This window comes from Panthera onca, chromosome F1, assembly GCF_046562875.1.
Source record: "Panthera onca isolate mPanOnc1 chromosome F1, mPanOnc1 haplotype 2, whole genome shotgun sequence".
NCBI classification, from domain to species: domain Eukaryota; kingdom Metazoa; phylum Chordata; class Mammalia; order Carnivora; family Felidae; genus Panthera; species Panthera onca.
Genome location: NC_138355.1, coordinates 16,426,946 through 16,437,097, shown reverse-complemented (window position 1 = coordinate 16,437,097; position 10,152 = coordinate 16,426,946).

Genomic DNA, 10,152 nt, shown 5'->3' with positions numbered 1-10,152 from the left:
GACGTAGAACCCTGCTAAAGAGGAGGACTGAGTGTGGTGGAGATAGCAGAAGGGGGGAGAGGGGGTAGAGGAAGAAAGGGATTGCGGAAGGGCAAGAATGAGGTCCCTGGCCCAGGTTCCAAAAAATAAAATAGTAACTGATACTGTCACGGAGGCTGTAAAGTGAAGCCTCTGGAAGATTAACAGAACAATGGTTCTTTTATTTATTTTTGCTTTGGAACTTCAGAATGTATAAACAAATACTATGCACCTGGACTATTTGTTATGCCAATGGTGAAAACAAAAACCCTCATTTTTTTTTTTTAAACTTAGGAGGGTATGATTTGAGGAGCTGAGCTAACCCTTGGAGATGATGGGTTTGTAAAAACTAGTGAACTCAAGGACAGAATTGTGAAGTCACTTGAGTCTTGTCTCCGGCTCTTTCCCACTTCCTCCCGCCTTTCCTGCTTCTATACACCTCCTTCTTCCCCTTCTTCCTTCCCACCCTTCCTTCCTTTTGTCTGAGTGCCTACCTTATGTCTTGGGGATTCAAAGGTGAAAAGATCCAGTGCTTTCCATCCAGAAGTGTATAGTAATGGAGAGAGAGATGATCCATCAATGTCACCGTGGAAATTTGATTCGGTGAGTGCTGGCCCTCAGGTGGGAACATCTGAGTCTGTCTGAGAGAAGAGTAAAAGAGGATTCAAGAGGAAGGGAGCCAAAAACTGAGTGTTGAGGGAAGAATAGATGCCTGCCAGGTAGTCAATGAGCAAGGAACACATGATGGGCATGGAGGAAAAAATGGGCAAATGCACAGAAAAGAGGCCTTGAGTGATCAAGTTACAATTAGTTCAGTGTTGCTGAGCAGAGGTGATGGGGATAGCAGAGGGTAGACTCAACGTGCAGGGCCCTGATTATGAAGGACTTTGAAATGCCACACTCAAGGGTTTGGATACCATCCTCTAGGTTATGGTTATCCATTCAAGAATTCTGAATGAGGAAGTGACAAGGTAAGAAAAGATCAGATTCATATGGAAGCTAGCCAGACAGCTGGATTCATATGGACAGTGGCTAGGATCAGGGATACCAGGATGTAATTTCAATAGTCTAGAACAGAGATGCTGAGGGAGTAAAGTAGAGAAGTGTCAGGGGAATGGAGAATAGAGAGACATAAGAGATATACAGGACATAGATGTTCAGGAACTTGTTGGCTGATTATAGACTCAAAGAAGGTCTTTGAGATTTTATATTGTGATTTGTATGCATATCACTTTTTTTATTAAAAAATTTTTTTAATGTTTATTTTTGACAGAGAGAGACAGAGTGCGAGCAGGGGAGGGGCAGAGAAAGAGTGAGACACAGAATCTGAAGCAGGCTCCAGGCTCTGAGCTGTCAGCGCAGAGCCTGACATGGGGCTCGAATTCGTAAACCATGGGATCATGACCTGAGCTGAAGTCGGAGGCTTAACCAACTGAGCCACCCAGGCGCCCCTGTATCACTCTTGATTTAGTATAGAAAGCAGTGGCCACCCTGTTTCACAAAGAAAGGGACTTAGTACAGGAATTAGGTGCATGTAATAGAGGGAAGGACTGGAGGAGCAACATCCAGGGTTCTCCCTGCCAAAATCAGGGCCTTGTAAGAACACACGACTAGAGCTACCATCCAATGGGCAGGAACCGCTGCGGTTGCCACAGACACTTCCAGAGGGTGGGACGCGGAGTTTGGCTGATGTAAACATACCTGTTGGAACATGTTTATGGATCAATGTAGTCGCCAAAATTCAGCCTCTGCCTCCCTTTGTCTTCCAAGCCCAGATATCTAAATCACTGGAAAAACCTAAATTGCCTTCAAGCCCTAACTACAAGGAAGTCTTAGAAATGTAGTTTTTGGCTTCCAGTCCTTGTGATGCAGGAGGGAGTCCAAGGGGGAGGGATGGTATGCCAAGAGTCCCTAGGCAGCATCTAGCACCATGGGTTACCTGGTATTAAGTGGAAGCCACTCCTGCATTCTTAGGATACCTAAACATACTCCTATTCTTCTCTGATACTAACACAGTAAACACTCAGTGCTTTACCCTTTTGGTTATATATTTTCTGATAATTCTTACAGGACTTCAGATCTCTCCACTGTACAATGAGCAAATTGAACTAGATAATTGCTAAAGTCCTTTCAACATTCCATGAATCTCTTAATTTACTGACTAGGCCTCAGTAACCCTTTTCAGAAATAGAAAATGTAAGCCAACGATGACACAAATGCATGGAAATTACTTAAGAGGATTTTTCTTGTTCTATGTATCCCACTGTCAACAGGTCGATTTAATTTGTTGCTGAGACCCACTTGTTCAATGGGAGGTGTCAGCTAATAGAACTAAGAATCTAAGAGAGTCAAGAACATAGAGCATGAGAGAGAATCTTTGGGGTAGACCTCTTTGGAAAGAGCTGTTGGTGTGTTGCGTGTGCCATTTTCCCATCAAAGAAATGGAATCAAAAGACCTGGTTCTTGAGATAAGCATAAGGGGAGGGGCTCAATCCCACCATCTGGGGAGCAGTTGGGTGCTTTGTGGAATTTTTGTCCACCTGACCTTTCCTGGAAAATCTAGAGGATGGGATTTGGGCTGGCTAGCTGTGAAGGGGAGTTGTGTTTATGTTGTGTTTGGCCAGCACTCCCCGAGTTTATTGAGACAAAGCATGTGTTAGGGTTTCCTGAGGGACGGATGTGAGCCATCGAAAGAGAACTAATATGGGGTCATATTAGGTCCTGTCCACTGGGGCTATGGAAGTGTCTGCCAGAATAGGGTCCATTCTTCTGAGTCAAGAGAACTGTTGGGGAGAGGTCACCATTGTTTGGGGTGTCAAGACATCCATACAAGTAAGAACTAGTTTTAAACATCTACCAGGCTCAGAGATCTGGAAGCCAGAATGTGATAATACCAATTAAATTAGATGTCTCCCCCACCTCCGCCTTTTTTTAACCTCTCTTTCTCTTCTCTTCTTCTGATCCCTTCCTGGACTTTCTGAAAGAATCAGAAACCTCCCCGTCGACATCATGGGGAGGAAGAGTGGACGCACAGGTGATACAGAAGAAAGGTTTCATGCCCCACTTCCAAAACTTTAGGTCTCTCCTGGTGGCAGGCCCAGGGCGAAGTACTAGAGAGAAGATTAGAACTTTAAATAAAGTCCAAGGCTTTGATTATTACACGAGAGACTGAACCTTCCATTTTCTGAATTAAGTCAGTGGTTGTGACTTAACAAGACTGCAGAAATGTCTATTACCCAAAAATGATCAGGAGAGTCATGAGCTTGTGGGTCTTTTCCCTGTAAGTTCCCACAGCTTGACAGTATCTTTAGAGAGATAAGTGGAGGTACTCCAGCTACTTAATCAGATGATCGAGAACATCCCCGGAGTTAGTTGGTAGATTAAAGAAGGCAAGACGGAGAAGCAATGGGAGAATGTTTTCCGCCATGCCCTGGAGCTGCCTCTTCAGCTTTGATCTTGGGCATGATGGAGGACCAGGAGGCAGAGACATGTTAAGGCCAGGGAGAAGGGCGGTCATTACCAGGCTCCTTCCATCTCCCCATGAGTTGGGAGTCTACCTCCTGCTTGGTCCCAGCTCTCCCTGTCCTCAAAGTGCCATGCTATTTTTTTTGCAGCCCGGAGCTCTCCAAGCTCAAACCACAGGGGCTGGCAGCACCCCAGGGTTCACACTAGGCTTTTCCAAGAGCCAGATGAAGATCAGATTGAGATTAAGGAACATTCTAGAATACTAACAAATATTTATTTATTTATAAAAAATTTTTTTAATATTTATTTTTGAGAGAGAGAGAGAAAATATGAGTGGGGGAGGGGCATAGAGAGAGGGAGACACAGAATTTGAAACAGGCTCCAGGCTCTGACCTGTCAGCACAGACCCCGCCATGGGCTTGCAGTCGCAAACTGCGAGAGCATGACCTGAGCCGAAGTCGGACACTTAACCGACTGAGCCACCCAGGCACCCTGAACACTAACAAATATTTAGAACATGTTTTGCATTTACTATCTCCTAACTCCCTTGCAAGATAATTAGGATCAGGATTCTCAGTTTACTAACAAAGACAATGAGCTGTTCAAAATAATGAAACCAGTAAAAATTTATGACTTTATGGTGTATGCTTTTTTCCGATATCTCATAAAATGGGAGTAATGAGAATACAAATATTGATTGAGCGCTTACAGTGTGCCAGGCATCGTCTGAGACCTTGGAATGCCACAACAGCAGAGTACTGTCCCCTAGAAATGCGTTTAGTGTGGACTCCAGGATACGGCACGTGGGATGCTTCACACTGCGCCTGGCACTCCGGAAGTGACGTGGTGGCATTGGGGGACAGCATTCATGATAACGACTGTTGTTTGGGTCGACTGCTCACTCGCTGTGTACCAGGCATGCATTTTAGGCACATTATCTCAGTGATTTTTGTAAGGGCCTTGGGGGTCAAGTATTACTATCTCCATTTTACAGGTGAAAAACTGAGATTCAGAGGGGTTAAGCTGCACAAGGTCACGCAGCTAACACGTGGCAGAAGAAAGGTTGGGGGAAGGGAATGAAAGTGCACTGAGTATTTATTAGGTGTCAGGCCCTGCGGTGGAACATGAAGATGGCAGGAAGCCACACACGTTGCCAACGATGATACAATTTTGATGATGATTAGCACAATACCAGAGGCTTACAAAAGGGTCATTCGAACTCAGAAGAGCGAGGAGTTTGTCCTGCAGGAAGGGACTAGAGAGAGATTTGCAGTTGCAGCAATGTTTGAGTGAGGTCTTGAAGAATGGGAGGAAAAAAAGTGTGGTTAGAGAGAGGGGAAACACCTGCCAGCCCTGGGATCACAAGATCAAGGCACACACCTGGGAGACTGCACAGGGAGGGTGAGCCTGGTGTCCCAGGGAGGTATATCTCCAGGTAGCCACACCTCTTTGCAAGGGATCTGACACTTTGCAAGGCATCTGACAGTCACGTGGCAAATCATGAAAGGGGAATTTGGCTTTTAAGAGAGAGCAATGTCTTAAACCAAGGAAATATATTTCTAACGGTGGAAGATCAACCACTAGAAAAAGGTCAGGTTGGTAGAGAGGATGGTTTTTTTCATAAGCAAGTGGCCGTGCATCCTGGTTTACTTCACACGGTCTCAGAACATCAGTTGTGCTGGCATCTTTATGAATAGAGCCCTCTCTCACTCTCAAAAGTGATCTAGTTTGATTGGAAAGCGATGCGCATTGCAGCCTCTACAAACACCACAAACTCTCTCTCTCTCTGGTGGCTACTGTCTTGGATTAGATGTGTGGCGTGAGTCTATTTTCTGGAACCCTCTTAATGTAAATGAAAGATAGTCTTCTGTAAGACTTTTACTTATTGAGCTGTTCTCCTTTATAAGAAGACAAGTCTCTCGAGGAGAACCCTTTTCTTAAATAATGCAAACATCTTCCCTTGATTGTTTCCCCAAGGCTCTGACTCAGAGCAAATGCTTCCAAATGGGCTTGTTTCCCAGTGCGTTTAGGGTTTCCACTCATCTAGGTGGTGATGCACTGTGAGTGGCTGTCCCCAAAACTCCAGTTTCCACCAGGCTTTCCCTTTTCTGACACCCTAATACTTCTCTAGTCTGTTTCACAGCATTCCGAACTATTGTTTTTCATTTACTGTAAGAAGTATACTTTATTCCTTTTTTAAATGGAGGTATAATTGAAATACAATATTATAGGACTCTTAAAAACTGAGAATAAACTGAGGGTTCATGGGGGGTGGGAGGGAGGGGAGTGGGTGATGGGCATTGAGGAGGGCACCCGTTGGGATGAGCACTGGGTGTTGTATGGAAACCAGTTTGACAATAAATTTCATATTAAAAACAAGAAATACAACATTATATTGGTTTCAGGTGTATGATGTGATTTAATCTTTTTATATATTGCAAAATGATCACCACAATAAGTCTGATTGACATCTGTCACCACATATAGTTACAAAAATTTTTTCTTTTAATGAGAACGTGTAAGATTTACTCTTTCAGCAACTTTCATGTATACAATACAGTATTATTAACCAAAGTCACCATGCTGTATATTACATACTCAAAACTTACTTATTTTATTTTATTTTTATTATTATTTTTTTTATTTTAGAGAGAGAAAGAGAACATGAGCACGGAGGGGGCAGAGGGAGAGAGAATCTTAAGCAGGCTTCACACTCAGAGCAGAACCCAACACAGGTTCAATCCCATGACCCTGGTATCATGACCTGAGATGAAATCAACAATCAGACACCCAACCACTGAGCCACCCAGTCACCCCACCTTATTTACTTTATAACTGGAAATTTGTACCTTTTAACCCCTTCACTCATTTTCCCTGCTCCTGATTCCTTATTTCTGGCAAACACCAATCTATTCTCTGTATCTGTGAGTTTTTTGTTTTTTGTTTTTTTTTATTTTAAGATTCCACATATAAGTGAGATAGATCATGGTATTGGTCTTTCTTTGTCCGACTTATGTCACTTAGTATAATGCCCTCAGTTTTAATCCATGTCGTCACGAATGGCAAAATTTCATTCTTTTTCATAACTGAGTAATATGCCAGTATGTGTATGTCTCTCCCTCTCTCTCCATATATATATTTATCCATTCATTTGTCAGTGGACTTTTGGTTGTTTCCATATCTTGGCTATTGTAGATGCTGCTGTAACGAACATGGGGGTTCATGTATCTTTTTGAATTACTGTTTTCATTTTCTTTGGGGAAATACCCAGAAATGCATTGCTAGATCATATGGTAGTTCTATTTTTCATTTTTTGAGGAACCTCCATACCATTATCCCTAGTGGCCACAAATGTAAATGCTCACCAACTGTGCACAGGGGCTCCCTTTTCTCTACAGTCTTGCCAATACTTTTTGATAAACCATTCTGACAGGTGTGATGTAATATCTTACTGTAGTTTTGGTTTGCGTTTCCTTGATGGTGGGTGACGTGGAGCATCTTTTCAGTAGCTGTTGATCATCTGTTAGTTTTCTTTCCGTTCTTTGTGCACTGTTTCAACCATTAGGTGGTGAGCTTTTTTATCTCAAAGACCATGACTGACTCGTCTTCTCATCGCTCTTCCTAGGGCACTGCTAAGCACATAGTAGGGGTTCAGTAAGTGTGTTTTTATCAAATGGCTAATTAACAAAGTGTGCTTTGGAAGTAAACCCCTATCTCTTCATAGGGGTTGGAAGGAATTTAAGAGGGTTGTAAATTCTGTCCTTTGCTTCACAGTGACTATATCATGACAAGATGGGGCAGCACAATTACCTGGTCAGGCTCTTGGATTTTGTATTGACTTCAGTTCTCTATTTCTCAAATTCCGTAAGTGATTTATGGTTTGAATAGCAAGCCGGCAGGAGCGGTTTACACAGTATGCCTGTTATTTGGCTTCTCTGGGCAACAGGTTAGGATTTTGGAGGGGACGAGAGAATTTGAAGAATGTGGGAAGCCTGGTGCTTGTCGCAAAAGCTGATTGATGCAGAATGTGAGAGGAGTTGGGGAGATTAAAAAAAAATTTTTTTAATGTCTTATTTATTTTTGAGAGAGACAGAAACAGAGCGTGAGTGGGGGAGGGGCAGAGGGAAAGGGAGACCTAAAATTCAAAGCAGGTTCCAGGCTCCAAGCTGTCAGCATAGAGCGGATGTGGGGCTCAAACCCACCAACCGTGAGATGGAGACCTGAGCCGAAGTCGGCCTCTGAACTGGCTGAGCCACCCAGGTTCCCCTGGGGAGATTTTCTAGATCACGTTACAACCTGTAATTCTCATTATCGTATTTTGCTGGATTTAAGGGAGTTTGGGGGTATCTACAAATGTATCTGGAGGCCTTGATTTATTATAATTTCTAGATCCCTGGCTTTATCCGATCACGTCTGCAGGCCTGTTCTTACCACAGAGATACTCCTATGCACCCTTGTCTGGGCCCAGGCCTAGCTGGTTCTGTCTTATCCTAGGAATCGAAGGAGGGAGATGGGGGAAAAGATTTGGCCTTCCCTTTCCTGAAGTCTCCTTCAATAACAAGATATTACAGCACATCACCTTGCGGTGACCTCTCACGTTGGCCAGGAGGATGCTCTGGGCCACGTGAGGAAGGCCAAAGGGCCAGAAGGGCAGGCTCCCCTTTCCTTTCTCCAGTGACTGCTTCCTCTTCCTGACACCACCCTGCCCTGTCAAATGAACTTTAGCTCAACCCCGTTCTAGCTGTGGCGATCTTTTGCTTGTAGCAGTAAGTGTCTTTCTCTTTCTCTTTCTTAGGGATCCTTCTAAAGCTAGGACTTCAAAGGGTGTCAGGAACTTGATCTTCCTAATCCACCATGATGTCAAGCCCCTCTTTAGGGGTTGACGGTCGTGCCCCGCTGGCATTCACACAGCCTTGCTTTTTACCACTGTCATCACTGCCCTGCACATACGCTGCCCGTCAGCCTGTCTGGCACCCTAATGCCCACCAGGCACACTACATTCCTTCTCCTTTTTCTGCCTGCCACAGGCCTCTGATACTGGGAGTGGGGGCTCTTCCACTTTCATTTTGTCTGTACAAATCCTATAGATGGGGCCAAGACCCTGAACCGACTTCACTCTCCCCAGGAAGGCTTCCTAGCACCTGCACACTTTGCTGCTGAGTTCCAGAGGTCAATCACTGTGTCCCACGCTGCTTCTCACCGCAGACTTCCCCGGATTGTTTGCTAATTGTCTCATGAATGTTAATTACCTCTGTAGACAGATTTCATATTTCCTATCAGAGACTGTCATGTATACTTTAAAATTTTATCTTCCTCAACACCTAGCGGAGAGCTGGGTATCCAGTAGGAGCTCCATAAGTAAATGTTGATTTCACCTGATGACCCCGGTCTAAGTTTTCTTATTAGTGACACAGAACAGTGATTAACTTCATCTGCCGGGGTATTATCTGGCACCGCAGGATTTGGAACAGACTTCATCTCTTTCCACAGGAATGCTTGGAGCCATTCTTCCTTTGGTTTGAATAAAATATGCTATATTTATCTTTCGAAGCAAGTCTGTGCCACATAAGTTGGTTTTTTGGTCATTAGAATTGGTTGCAAAACACATTCTCTACATTCATTGTGTTATGTGAAACTAGCTTCGGGTTTTGGATCCAGTTAAAGCCGTGAGATTTTGGCATACGTCTCCTTTCTAACATGGTCAGGGGAGCAGTGGGGAAGGTGGTGAGTTAGATGCTGAGAAGTTTCCTGAGTTTTGAGATTAGGTGAGTCACTCCACAAAGGTGGCTTACTGCTTAACCAAGGCATTCCCAGATTCAGAAACCCCCAGTGTCAGGCAAGCCTGGTTTCCCCAGCCTGCTATTCAATTCAGTTAAATTCACTCATTAACTCAGCCATTCATTAAAATATATGTGCCAGGGTGCCTGTGTGGCTCAGTGGGTTAAGCATCCGCCTCTTGATTTTGGCTCAGGTCACAATCCCAGGGTCGTGGGATCAAACCTTGCATGGGGCTCTGCACTGTCAGCACAGAGCCAGCTTGGGACCCTCTCTTTCTCTGTCTCTTTAAATAAATAAGCTTAAAAAATATATATGCCTACTATGTGCGAGGTCCAGGGGTAGGCACTGGGGATCCAGTAGTGAATAAATTTGACAATGATTTCTCTATTGAGAAATCACAGGAGATATGGATACATGAGGCACTGCCCCAGCATTCATGGATCCTCTCCCCTCTGTGTGTGTGTGTGTGTGTGTGTGTGTGTGTGTGTGTGTGTAGGAGGATGACAGTGGGGAGGGAGAGACTGAGACGAGTACAGGCATCACCCTAGCAGGTTGTCAAGGTTGGTAACTATCAACACTGCGTGTTGTCAAGGTTGTCAAGGTTGGTAACTATCAACACTGTATGTTTCCTGAGTCACTTTGGTCTAAAGTTAGAGGACTGGACCAGATCACTTTTTAGGCCCTTCATTCTTGATTTCCAGTCTTCCTTTCATTCTTTTAAAAAAATTTTTAATGTTTATTTTTGAGAGAGAGAGAGTGTGCAAGTGAGGCAGGGGCAGAGAGAAGGGGACAGAGGATCCGAAGCAGGCTGAGCCTGATGTGGGGCTTGAACTCGTGAACAGCGAGATCATGACCTGAGCTGAAGTCGGACACTCAAACAACTGAGCCGCT